Source organism: Bos taurus, chromosome 13 (genome assembly GCF_002263795.3).
Source record: "Bos taurus isolate L1 Dominette 01449 registration number 42190680 breed Hereford chromosome 13, ARS-UCD2.0, whole genome shotgun sequence".
NCBI lineage: Eukaryota > Metazoa > Chordata > Mammalia > Artiodactyla > Bovidae > Bos > Bos taurus.
In genome coordinates, this window is record NC_037340.1 from 52496697 (window position 1) to 52511085 (window position 14389).

The 14389-nt window shown below is 41.4% G+C and overlaps 1 pseudogene; it reads right to left on the reverse strand.

Annotated features, from left to right (window-relative positions):
- Window positions 1-1613: 1613 nt before the first annotated feature.
- Window positions 1614-2697, reverse strand: LOC101904587 (STE20-related kinase adapter protein alpha-like; annotated as a pseudogene).
- Window positions 2698-14389: the final 11692 nt, after the last annotated feature.

Sequence of the window (14389 nt, forward strand, 5' to 3'; positions counted from 1 at the left end):
TTTAGTACCTTCATTGAGATATATTAATAATTGATGTTTGGTGCTGTATAAGTTTAAGGTGTAAAGCATACATAGTGAAATGATTATCACAATAAGATTATCACATCATCTCATAGAGATGCAAAATTAAAGAAGTAGAAAATTTTTTCCTTGTGATGAGAATTCTCAGAATTTATTGTTTCATATATAACGTATTATAATGTTAATTATATTTAACGTGTATACATCCTGAGTACTTATTTACCTTACTGCTGGAAGTTTGTACCTTTTGATCACTGTCATGCAATTTGCCTTCTATCCACCCCCTCGTGACCACAAATTTGATCTCTTTTTCTATGAATTTGTTTGTTTTTGAAGTATAATTGACCTATAACACTATGTTAGTTCCTGTTATACAACAAAGTGACTTGATATTTTTAAAATTTAAAATGACCACAAATAAAAGTCTAGTTACAGTATGTCACCTTGTAAGGATATCACAGAGGTTTTCTTTTTGGAATCTTTGGAAGCTTTCATCTGTTCCGGCAATGCATGTAACATGGCATAAAGACTTAGGCCCTCAAGCTAGGCAAGGCATCATGGCCGTTGGAAGAAGCACCGTGGCAGCTGGCAGGAGGCGGTAACACGGACTCTTGTTGGGAAAGGACTGAGCTACACAGATGAACCAAAGGAAGGTTTTAGGTATCAGGGCCCCAGCGAAAAGGAGGATGAGGATGGACTGCCCTAGCCTTAACCTAGTGCTTTAAAAAGAAAAAAATACCCTTCCCTTCAGTCACTAGGAGCTGTCTGAAGGGAGGGAGGCTTCCCTGGTGGCTCAGGTGATAAAGAGTCTGCCTGCAATGTGCGAGACCCAGGTTCGATCCCTGGGTTGGGAAGATCCCCTGGAGAAGGAAATGGCAACCCACTCTAGTATTCTTGCTTGGAAAATCCCACAGATGGAGGAACCTGGCAGGTCACAGTCCATGGGGTCACAAAGAGTTGGACACGACTGAGCAACTTCACTTTTCTTTCCTTTCTGAGGGGAGGGCATCTTATTACTTGCCCCTCCACGGACCTATAGGATCTGAGAACAGGGGAGAAGAATGGAACGAGGCTGATAGGAAAGCCAGAGTGGGAAGAAGTCACACAGTTCCCTGGGTGGATGAGTCAAAACCTGGGCTTGGACTTCAGTCCCCCTTGGCCAGAACAGCATCTTTTCCTTCTGAAGAGGTCAGGTCACTTGAGCTCGCAGGACCAGGAATATCAGCTCTTTGGCCCCTCTTGATCCCTGGTTGTTGGGATTCCCTTGTGTCTCAAAAGCCCTGGAGCAATAAAGTTTCTGTCTAGGAATTTCTTTCCTAGTCAGCAAGCAGCAGGCCCTCCTGGCAGAAATGTCCTTTCTGCCCAATCTGCCCCCCAGGAGGGTGGGAATGTGGCCAACCCTCCGGAAGGGTCCCAGAAGCTCACATGGCCCCAGATGGAAAATGTGTACCTTCTTCATAGGCTTAGCACTCCCAGTCTTCCCCTCCAGCTCTTCCAGGTTTGGTACCAGGCCAAAGATTCCACTGTGATCTGGAGACTAGTGGCCTTCAGAACTGGTTTTGGGGGTGACAGGATGAAGAAAGTTAGGCAAAGTTAGACATTCTGAGGCATGTCACTTGATCTGCTTAAAGGAAGAATTGTTCATGAGGGAGCTGGCACTTGGTCTTATATCTGGGTTGCACTGAATGCACTGCTCCACAAAGTGGAGGAAATGGGGTGAGCAGTTGTGGTGATAAGGGTGGGATGGAGAGTCGCCATTGGAGGTCCCGGGAGTGCTGGTGGCCAGGTTGTCACTCAGGCCATAATGGCTGAATATGAGGTGCTCATGGTCAGCTCCTCAGGGAGGTTGGTGCTGGTGTCCAGCAGGCAGGACATTGTGCTGTTCAGCTTCTCCAGCAGCATCTAGGTGGCGGGCATATCTTTAAAGGGGACGTGGCCATCAGCCACTTCACAGGCTGTGATTCTCACACTGCAATGTCAAATTTGGCAACATAAACCTGAAGATTCTGCCAGAGGACTTATGAGCTGAGCCAAGGCAGAACCTTGATTCAGCACTTGAGGAAGTACTGGGCTGCTACTGCCAGTGACTGATCGTGCTGAGCTGCTGTTAGGATCAGGATGTAAGTGGCTGGTTTTGACTCCTGTGCACGCATCCCAAGTGGTGGGTGTCGTGGACCCTGAGCGCCCCCTGCAGACTGTAAGCAATTTCCAGTTCATTCATACCGAAGTGTGTATAGATGGCCTTTGCAGAGCCATATGCTGTGAATGCTGTGACAACCCACACCTCATTATCTGCAATAAAAGTGGCTTGATATGGCAAGGTATTGGGATGGCTGAGAAACTTAGAGACATGGAGCTCCCGCTGCAAGAATGTCACCATCTCATTGGAATGAACTTCTAGATTAATCCTTTGTATGGTCACATACTCTCCCATTGGTGTGTACTTTGTTAGATTCACTATTATCAGGTCCTCAAATCCTTTACCTATAATAATGAGAAGTTCATAACAACCTCCCTCCGGCGAAAACTTACTCATGATCTCCTGTTTAGAGAAGGATGCTATCAACTCTGAACTTACCATATTGGTCTGCAAACGGTTCCAAATCTCTTAGGCACCCAACAATGAACTTTTCAGAAACCTAGCGCCTAATTCCATTTACTTACAAGAAAAGACATAACATGTAGACCTACTTTAATTTCAAAAATTTAGACCCAGTCTCAGCTCTGCCTCCTTGATTTAAGGTTGCACTTCTGCCAGGCCTATTTCTGGGAGGCCAGAGTTATTGACTGTATCTTCCATACTGTACATTTCATACCCTTGACTCATTTATTTTGCAACTGGACATTTTTACCTCTTAATCTCCCTCACTTATTTCTTTTCTGCCTCCTCTACTCTCCCCTCTGGCAACCACCTGTTTGTTCTGTGTATCTGTAACTCTGTTTCTGTTTTGTTATGTTTGTTCATTTGTTTTGATTTTTAGATTCCATATTTAAGGGAATTCATTTGTCTTTCTCTGTCTGACATTTCACTTTAGCATAATACCCTCTATGTTGTTGCAAATTGCAAGATTTCATTCTTTTCATGGCTGAATAATATTCCATTTCTTACATATACCACATCTTATTTATGCATTCATCTATTAGTGGAATCTTAGATTGCTTCCATATCTTGGCTATTGTAAATAATGCTATAATGTACATAAGGGGATATATGTCTTTTTGAACTAGTGTTTTTGTTACTTTCAGATAAATACCCAGGATGGAATTACTAGTTTATATGGTTTTTGTTGTTCAGTCATTCAGTCACTCAGTCATGTCTGATTCTTTGTGATCCCATGGACTGCAGCATGCCAGGCTTCCCTGTCCTTCACCATCTCTCAGAGTTTGCTCAAACTCATGTTCATTGAGTCAGTGACGCCATCCAACCATCTCATCCTCTGCTGTCCCCTTCTCCTCCTACCTTCAATCTTTCCCAACATCAGGGTCTTTTCTAATGAGCTGACTCTTTGCATCAGGTGGCCAAAGTATTGGAGCTTCAGCTTTAGCATCAGTCTTTTCGATGAGTATTTAGGGTTGATTCCCTTTAGGGTTGACTGGTTTGATCTCCTGGCAGTCCAAGGAAATCTCAAGAGTCTTCTCCAATATCACAGTTCAAAAGTATCAGTTCTTCAGTGCTCAGCCTTCTTTAGGGTCCAACTCTCATAGTTTATATGGTAGTTCTATTTTTAATTTTTTAAAGGAATCTCCGTACTGTTTCCATAGTGGTTACACCAATTTACATTCCCAACAACAGTGTACAAGGGCTCCTTTTTCTCCACAACCTAGCCAACAAGGTTATTTGTTGTCTTTTCTTTAGTAGCCATTCTGATGGGTGTGAGGTGATACCTCATTGTGGTCTTGAATTGCATCTCCCTGATGATTAAGTGATGTTGAGCAAATATTCTCTCCTATCCAGTAGCTGACCTTTTTGTTTTGTTGACATTTTCCTTCTCTGTGCAAAAGTTTCTTAGTTTGATGTAGTCCTAAATGTTTGTTTTTGCTTCTGTTTCCCTCACCTGAGGAAAAATATCCCCCCAAATATTAGTATGGCCTATGTCAAACAGTGTACTGTCTATGCTTCCTTCTAGAAGTTTTATGGTTTCAGGTCTTATATTTAAGTCTTTAATCAATTTTGAATTTATCTTTGTGCATGGTGTGAGAGAGTAGTCCTGTTTAACTCTTTTGCGTGTAGCTGTCCATTTTTCTCATACCATTTATTGAAGAGCCTTCCTCCACTGTATTCTTATCTCTTTTGTGGTAGATTAACTGCCCATATAAGTGTGGGTTCATTTCTGGGCTCTCTACTCTGTTGCATTGATCAGAATGTCTGTTTTTGTGCTGGTATCAAGCTATTTTGATGACACTAGCTTTTATTTCTCAAGATTTTGGCTATCTGGGATCTTTTGTGTTTCCATGCAGACTTTAGAATTATTTTTTCTAATTTTGTGAAAAACGTCATTGGTATTTTGTCAGGTAGTCTACTGCATCTGTAGACTGTGTTGGGTAGTATGGTCATTTTAACAATATTAATTCTTCCAATACATAAACATGGTATATCTTTCCATCTGTTTGTCTTATCTTCAACTTCTTTCATCAGTGATTTATAGTTTTGTGAGAACAAGTCTTTTACCTCCTTAGTTAGATATATGCCTAGGTATTTTATTATTTTCGATGCAATTGTAAATAGGCTTATTTTTTCATTTCTCTATTTCTGAGTGTTCATTGTTAGGGTATAGAAATGCAATAAGGACTTCCTTGGTGGTTCAGTGGCTAAGAATCTGCCTGCCAATGCAGGGTTTGATTCCTTGTCTGGGAAGATCCCACATGCCTGGGAGCAACTAAGCCTGTGTGCCACAACTACTGAGCTTACACTCTGGAGCCTGTGCTCCCCAACAAGAGAAGCCACCACAACCCACAATGAGAAGCTTGAACACCGCAACTAGAGAGTAGCCCCTACTCACCACAACCTGGGCACAGCAACAGCCACAAATAAAAATAATAGGAGTGCTGGGTGGTAGGGGGTGCTAGCTCATGGCAGGAAGCTGGGAAGCTGGAAGACTTTCATTTGCTCTTGCCTCTGATTTCAGGGTTGGTGTGCCACTGCCTTCTTCCTCGTGAATCTCCAGCATCAGTCCAGAGAGAACCCAAGCCCAGGACCATTTTGCCCCCACTTCACATTGCATCCCTTGGTGACTTCAGCCACCTCTGCCTGCATTCATCCACAGGACAGGGTAAGATGGTGACACGGACATTGAGTCCTACAGAGCTGTAAGCATTTGAGGTCCTCAGTTCCATGAAGTTCTCAGCATAGTTCGCTTTTTAATCAAAGCAGCTGAGTGTGGTGTGTGGATGGGAGTGAGGGATGGGGAACACAGCATCAAAGGGCAGATCTATGCCAGAAGCAAAGATTTTTGTTCACTTTGGATTTGAATGCCATCTGTGGGGCTCAATCAAATAAACTTGTCATGTTTTGGGGCTCATTTAAAGCTCTGTTCCAAACATCCCAGCTGATACCATTTATTTCAGATACTGGGACCCTTTATTCAGCAGCCTCATCCACATTGACCTCTGGGTGAGGCTGTGCAGCTTCCTGCCCCATTGTCATAATATCCCCCCTCCTCCTGCATGGGGTTGAGTGAGCAGGAACCAAAGCACCATTCAGGTGGCTTTTTTCAATCCTGCCTCTCACTGCTTAGCCTCATTAACAGGTAGGACAATGTGAGACCCTCACTCTAGCCACCCTCATCCTGCTCACCATTTGAGTGAGCAGATTCACTAACATGTGCCAGCGAGTCTTGGCATATACCCTGATATGATCGACAGTGCCCTTGTCCTTCCTTTTCCACAATCCATACCCCTGTCAGCACCCTATCCTCATTGCCAAAACTGTCAGGGTCTGGCATTTGAATTTTCCCTGCTGATAGTCAATAATTAGCCTCTTAATGTTTCATAGATGCTGGCCAAGTTACGATTTAAGGACAGAGACAAAGGATCTATTACTCACAGCAAGCAGCATAGGCATAATGTTTACATTGGCTCCCTTGCCCCCCAAGTCCCACAGGGGCAACATGAAGGGCCCAAGTAGATGCTCTGCATACAATGGGTTTATGTTGCATCTGAGGAATACTGAACTTGGAGAACCCACTTGCTTTATAGCAGGAAATAAGTAAGACTGCTTTTTGTCCTAGAGGGAGGTGTTAGTTCATCCCTCACTGCAAACACAAGCCTGAGAAATGGCAAAGAGCCATTAGGACCCTGCATCCTTGGCTTACCCAGGAAGACACACACACATGGACACCCAGGGCTCGTGGCCGGTTGCTTCTCCTGGTAGTTCCTACTCCATGTCTGCTTCCAGGCCATGCTTGTCTCTTTGAAAATCCCTGATTCTCAGTCCTAACACCCAGATTGGATTGTGGCAGCAGAAAGAAATAAAAGAGAAACCCAAGCTCTTTTAAGATCACAGATGCAAAGGACTTACATAGATCTTAACAGATCAACTAGAGCAGTATACTTAAAGAATACTGTATTATAACCAAGTTTTTCTAACATATAAGGATGGCTCAGTCATGAAAACATTTATCAATATATATTAACAAACATAGAGATAAATTTCATTCACTCATTTAGCAGATACATATGAACCCAGTGTTGACAAAAACGACAAAATTCCAGTCCTCATTGAACTTACATTCAAGCGGCAGACACAGACAAAAACAAAGAAACAAAATATGACATCTAATAGTGACTGGTATAACTAAGAAAATAAAGCTCCAGTGAAGTGATAGATATCAGCACTTTCACATTGTTTGACCTAATATATATGTGGGAATTTAATGATAAAAGTAGAAGTTCTTATCTGGAGGAACAGATAATAAATGATGCTGGGGCAATTAGCTAAACTTTCAGAAAAAAATTAAGTTAGATATTTATATTTCACATTTTATATAAAACTACATTTCAGATAAATTAGTGACCATTACAGCACTTGAAAAAACATTGGAAAATATGCTTATTGTCTTAAGGTAGAGGAGACCTTCTGAAATGAAAGCACTGACTAAGACTGACACATTGCTTTCTGTATTATGTGGGAGGAGAGAGAAGTGGTGTGTGCAACTGGCAGGAAGTGTCATTAAAGGACTGGGGCCTCGGCTCTCCTCCCCTATCCTTCTTCTTGCTGGCTGGAATACATAAATGGTGGCTGGAGCTGAAATAACTGTTTTGAATAAAGTTGGGAATGGAGGCCTTGCATGGCGGATCTACAAGATAATGAAGCCTGAGCCTCTGACAGGATGGAGGCCAATCTAGCCCTGAATCACAGGATGGAGGCCAATCTAGCCCTGAATCACAGGATGGAGGCCAATCTAGCCCTGAATCAACTATCATTGAACTTTTACTTGAGCAAGAAGTAAAACCCTATCTTGTGTGGGTTGTGGTTATGTTGCACATGGTCACTTGCACCTGAATCTAATCCTAACTGATAAATCTCAGCCCCAGGAAGAAGATCATGATTGGTATAAGCCACTGGTTCTCAGCTTTGATTGACTTTTTAGTCATACAGGGAGTTTTTAAAGAACACCAGTGTCTGGAACTCACCGAAGACCAAATTACATCAAAACCTCTGGCAGTGGGGTCCAGACATGGGTATTTTTAAATAGCTCACCTATGAGGCTAATGAACTTCCCTGGTGGCTCAAATGGTAAAGAATCTGCCCAGGTTCAATCCCTGGGTTGGGAAGATCTCCTGGAGAAGGAAATGGCATCCCACTTCAGTATTCTTGCTTAGATAATTCCATGGTCAGAGAAGCCTGGTGTGCAATATAGTCCATGGGGTTGCAAAGAATCAGACATGACTGAGTGACTAACATTTTCACTTTCATATGAATCTAATATGCAATAAGACTTGAAGAATTGGTTTAAGCCCATCAGGACAAGCTTCTTCCCTCTTTCTGAGTCTCCATTACAGTAGGAGAGGTCAAGGACCTAGTTCTGGCCTGCAATACCTAAGTGGAAATTCATTGAGATTGTTTCTTAGACAGTATTTGTACTTCTGATAAGAAGGAACATAAATGGCTATGATCTTTCTTTCTTCCCCTTTCTAGCTCTGATCCCAGAAGTGATGTCCAGAGCTGCTGCAACCATATGGTGAGTATGAGGCACCATATGATGATATTAGACAACATACTAAAGTTGGCAGAGTGAAAAGTTAGAGAGCCTGGATCTCAGGGTGCATCACCACACAACTAAAGCAATCCCAGTTACTCTTTACCTTCAGAAAAGAGGGGGGAAAACCCAACAACCCTTATTTGTTTAATGAGTTTCTTGCTTATTGCAGCAGATCATATTCATACACATTTTTCATGTATACAAAGAAAATTGTACAGGGATAAGCACAGCATCATCACTGGTGATGGCCCAAACTAGAAATCACCTAAGGCTCCATCAACTTGAGAAAGGCTCAATAAATTTAGTAAATTCACACTATAGAATACTATGCAACAAAATAAAACAATGAACCTGCCCATTTTCCAAAACGTGGTATCTTAGATCTCTAAGACATGGTGTTGAGGGAAAAAAAGTAAATTACAACACAGTAAGTGCTGAAAAAAAAAAAGCAAATATATAGAGTATGAAACAATTTATTCTGAAACACACACCCACGCACTAAAAACAATACTTTATTCTGTGTGTATAAGGGGGAGGGTATATGCACATAGGAAAAAGGTTTCAAAGGAGACAACCAGCTGCTTATGGGGAAAGGGCAAAGGACTGGGGCTGTGGCTGGGGTGGTAGGAGACTTTGGCCTTATTTATAAGCTATACAATTTTTAAAACAGGAATGTGATCATTTACCTACAGTCCAATTAAAAATACTCAAGCAAAAGTTTATATTTTTGGAAGGGAGGTGTTGAAGATGGTGGAGGAGTAAGATGTGGAGATCCTCTTCCTCCCCCAAAATACATGAAAAATGCACATGGAACAATTCCTACAGAACACCTACTGAATGCTGCCAGAAGGCTTCAGACTTCCAAAAAGGCAAGCTAATCTCTATAGCTAATCTTGAATAAAGTGGTAGGGAACAGCAATAAGAAAAAAAAAAATAGAGACAAGGAAAATGGGAGGAATCCTGCACCTCAGGGAGAGAGTCGTGAAGGAGGCAAAGTTCCTCTGAACCCTCCTCACAGGAGCTTCGGAACCTCAGAGGCGGGTGCAGCAGGTCCTCTGAAGGCAAACAGGAGAGAATTCAGCACAGAGATTTTTGCTGACCAGCACTCCCAGCTGAGAAGCAGTTTTCATGCCCACTGCAGCAAGTGGGGGTTGGGTGCTGAGGTTCAGGCTTCAGGAATCGGACCCCAAGATGAGGACTGGGGTTGCCTGCCTTGAAGTTACTCTAAGGGTACTAGTACAACATGCAGAAAGAGCCCAGGGAAAAGCCTGGGTCTGCCAGAGAGGCAAGAGATCATCACCACTGGGACCATCTAACTCCAAGTGCTCACAGATTACAGGACTGTGCCTTTGTGAGTGTCATAAGGTGGGGTGAGCTGGCTGTGGTCTGTGACCCCAGAGGTGGGCATGCCCGGGGACCTACTGCCATCAACGATGGCACGAGTGTCAAAGGAGGTGGGGCATGGCATGAGGGTATGGTCTGCGACACCAGAGGTGGCTGTGACGGCTGCCACAGTGGCTGCCAAGCTGTGAGTGGGAGCAGGTCACTGTCCACAACTTCCTGGAAGACTGTGTAGCTTGGTTCTTCCAAGGGACCCAGGGTCAGTTCGCCTGGGAGAGCACGTGACCCACTTCTGACTCTAGCAGCTTTCAGCAGGTCTCTACTGCCACAGGCACTGCCTCATTGTGTCTGCCCTACCCCTTTTACTCCCTAGCCTGACTGAGCAAGTGAGCCCGTGGCCTTATTAGGGCCCTCTTGTCTGTGGCCTACACGCAGAGCGGGGGCCAAAACCAAAGCGGAACACCAGGGGCTGTGTGACCAAAGAAGAGGAAAGGAATTCACTCTGGCAGGAGCGGATGCAGCAGATTAAATCCCTGCAATTGGCTTAAGACTGTGAGCTTTGGGGGCAACTGTGGACTTTGGAAGCAAGTACGAGTTGGAGTAAGGCCAGATCTCAGTCGGAGCTGATCCCACATCACCAACATCAGGTCCAGAGACCTTCTGAGAACCTTGCAGCCTGCGGAAAGGAGACCCCAAACCCAGTAAATTAAACAAAATGAGAAGACAGAGAAACATACAGCTGATGAAGGAGCATGGTAAAAACTACCAAACCAAACAACGAAAAAGGAAATAGGCCATCTACCTGAAAAAGAATTCAGAGTAATGGTAGTAAAAATGATCCAGAACCTTGGAGATAAAATGGAGGCACAGATAAATAGAATGGAGACAAGGATTGAGAAGATATAAGAAATAATTTACAAGGACCTAGAAGAACTAAAGAACAAGCAATCAACAATGAACAACATAGTAACTGAAATTTAAAATACACTAGAAGGAACCAATAGCAGAATAACTGACTGAGCTGGAAGATAGAGTGGTGGAAATAACTGAAGCAGAACAGAATAAAGAAAAAAGAATGAAAAGAAATGAGGACAGTCTCAGAGACCTCTGGTACAATATTAAATGCACCAACGTTCGACTTATAGGGGTCCCAGAGAAGAAGAGAAAAAGAAAGGGTATGAGAAAATATTTGAGGAATTATAGTTGAAAAATTCCTTAACATGGGAAAGGAAATAGCCACCCAAGTCCAGGAAGCCCAGAGAGTCCCATACAGGATAAATCCAAAAAGAGCAACATGCCAAGACACATATTAATCAAACTAACAAAAATTAAGCACAAATAAAAAATATTAAAAGCAGCAAGGGAAAAGCAACAAATAACATACAAGGGAATCCCCATAAGGTTAAAAGCTTGATTTTTCAGCAGAAACTCTGCAGGCCATAAAGGAGTGGCAGGATATGCTTAAAGTGATGAAAGGAAACGCCTACAACCAACAATACTCTACCCAGCAAAGATCTCATTGAGATTTGACAGAGAAATCAGAATCTTTACAGACAAGCAAAAATTAAGTGAATTCAGCACCACCAAACCAGCTTTACAACAAATGCTAAAGGAACTTCTCTACACAGGAAACAGAAAGAAAAGACCTACAAAAACAAATCCAAGGCACTTGCCCTTTGCAGTGGCCCACACTCTGTCTGCGGAGTGTGCTTCTCTCTGAGTCTGAATAAAACCATTTCTTACCTAAAAAAACAAAACAAAACAAAAAAACCACACCCAAATCAATAAAGTTAATGGTAATAGGAGCATACATATCAATAGGTACCTTAAATGTAAATGGAGTAAATGCTCCAACCAAAAGACACAGACTGGCTGAACGGATTGAAAAAAACAAGACTCATATATATACTGTCTAAAAGAGACCCACTTCAGATCTAGGGACACATACAGACTGAAAGTCAGGGGCTGGAAAAAGATATACCATGCAAGTAGAAATCAAAAGAAAGTGGAAGTAGCAATATTAATATCAGATTAAATAGACTTCAAAATAAAGACTGTTACAAAAGACAAGGAAGGAGACTACATAATGATCAAAGGATCAATCCAAAAAGATATAACAATTATAAATATATAATATGCACCAACATGTGAGCACCTCAATAATAAGGCAAAGCTATTACCTATAAAAGAGGAAATAGACAGTAACACAATAATAGTAGGGGACTTTAATATCCCACTCACAACAATGGACAGATCATCTGGACAGAAAATTAATAAGGAAACACTAGCCTTAAATGACACATCGGACGTGACAGACCTAATTGATATTTATAGGGCATTCCATCCAAAAACAGCAGAATACACTTCTTTCTCAAGTGCATAGGAAACATTCTCCAGGATAGAGCACATCTTGGGTCACAAATCAAGCCTTGGTAAATTTAAGAAAATTGAAATTGTATCAAGCATTTTTTTCTGACCACAATGCTATGAGATTAGATATCAATTACAGGGGAAAAAAAACTGTAAAAAATACAAACACATGGAGGTTAAAAAATATACTTCTTAATAGCCAAGAGATCACTGAAGAAATCAAGGAGGAAATAAAAAAATACCTTCAAACAAATGACCATGAAAACATGCCAACTCAAAACCTATGGGATGCAGTAAAAGCAATGCTAAGAGAGAAGTTTATAGTAATACAAGTCTACCACAAAAAATGAGAAAAACATCAAATAACCAACCTAACCTTACATTTAAAGCAACTAGAAAAAGAAGAAAAAAAGAAATATAAATATCAGAGCAGAAATAAATGGGAGAGAAATGAAGGAAAACATAACAAAGATCAATAAAACTGAAAGCTGGTTCTTTGAGAAGATAAACAAAATTAACAAGCCATTAATTAGACAGACTCATCAAGAAAAAAGGGGAGAAGATTCAAATTAATAAAATCAGAAGTGAAAAAGAAGTTACAACAGACAATGCAGAAATAAAAAGGATCATAAGAGATTACTATGTGCAACTATATGCCAATAAAATGAACAGCCTGGAAGAAATGGACAAGTTCTTAGCAATGTACAACCTTCTAAGACTGAACCAGGAAGAATTAGAAAATATGAACAGACCAATCACAAGCACTGAAATTGAAACTGTGATAAAAAATCTATGCAGAGAAAGCTTTTGACAAAACTAATTGCTCATTTATTATAAAAAAAAAACTCTCCAGAAAATTGGCATAGAAGGAACATACCTCAACATAATAAAGGCCACATATGACAAACCCACAGAAAACATTGTTCTCAACAGTGAAAAACCGAAAGCATATCTTCCTAAGATCAGAAACAAGACAAGTGCTCTCAGTTCAGTTCAGTTCAGTTTAGTCACTCAGTTGTGTCCAACTCTTTGCGACCTCATGAATCGCAGCATGCCAGGCCTCCATGTCCATCACCAACTCCTGGAGTCTATTCAAACTCATGTCCATCGAGTCGGTAATGCCATCCAGCCATCTCATCCTCTGTCATCCCCTTCTCCTCCTGCCCCCAATTCCTCCCAGGATCAGGGTCTTTTCCAGTGAGTCACCATGAGGTGACCAAAGTATTGGAGTTTTAGCTTTAGCATCAGTCCTTCCAATGAACACCCAGGACTGATCTCCTTTAGAATGGACTGGTTGGATCTCCTTGGAGTCCAAGGGACTCTCAAGAGTCTTCTCCAACACCACAGTTCAAAAGCATCAATTCTTAAGCACTCAGGTTTCTTTATAGTCCAACTCTCACATCCATACATGACCACTGGAAAAACCATAGCCTTGACTAGACGGACCTTTGTTGGCAAAGTAATGTCTCTGCTTTTCAATATGCTATCTAGGTTGGTCATAACTTTTCTTCCAAGAAGTAAGCGTCTTTTAATTTCATGGCTGCAGTCACCATCTGCAGTGATTTTGGAGCCCCCCAAAAATAAAGTCTGACACTGTTTCCACTGTTTCTCCATCTATTTCCCATGAAGTGATGGGACCAGATGCCATGATCTTAGTTTTCTGAATGTTGAGCTTTAAGCCAACTTTTTCACTCTCCTCTTTCACTTTCATCAAGAGGCTTTTTAGTTCCTCTTCACTTTCTGCCATAAAGGTGGTGTCATCTGCATATCTGAGGTTATTGATATTTCTCCCGACAATCTTGATTCCAGCTTGTGTTTCTTCCAGCCCAGCGTTTCTCATGATGTACTCTGCATAGAAGTTAAATAAGCAGGGTGACAATATACAGTCTTGACGTACTCCTTTTCCTATTTGGAACCAGATACCACTACTTAAACATACTATTTAAACATATAGTTTTGGAAGTGACTACTATTTAAACATAGTTTTGGAAGTCCTAGTCACAGAAATCAGAGAAGAAAAAGAAATAAAAGAAATCCAGATTGGAAAAGAAGAAGTAAAACTCTCACTGTTTGGAGATGACATGATACTATACAAAGAAAATCCATCAAAATGCTCACCAAAATGCCAAAACCACCAAAAATCCCACCAAAAATGCTACCAAAAAACTACTGGAGCTAATCAATGAATTTAGTAATGTAACAGAATATAAAATCAATACATAGAAATCACTTGCATTTGGATACACTAACAATAAAAAATCAGAAAGAGAAATTAAAGAAACAATCCCATTCACCATTGCAACAAAAGAATAAAATACCTCAGAATAAACCTACCTAAAGAGACAAAAGACCTATATGCAGAAAACTGTAAGACACTGATGAAATAAAGATGACAGAAATAGATGGTGAGGTATACCATGCTCTTGGATTGAAAGAATCAATATTGTCAAAATGAT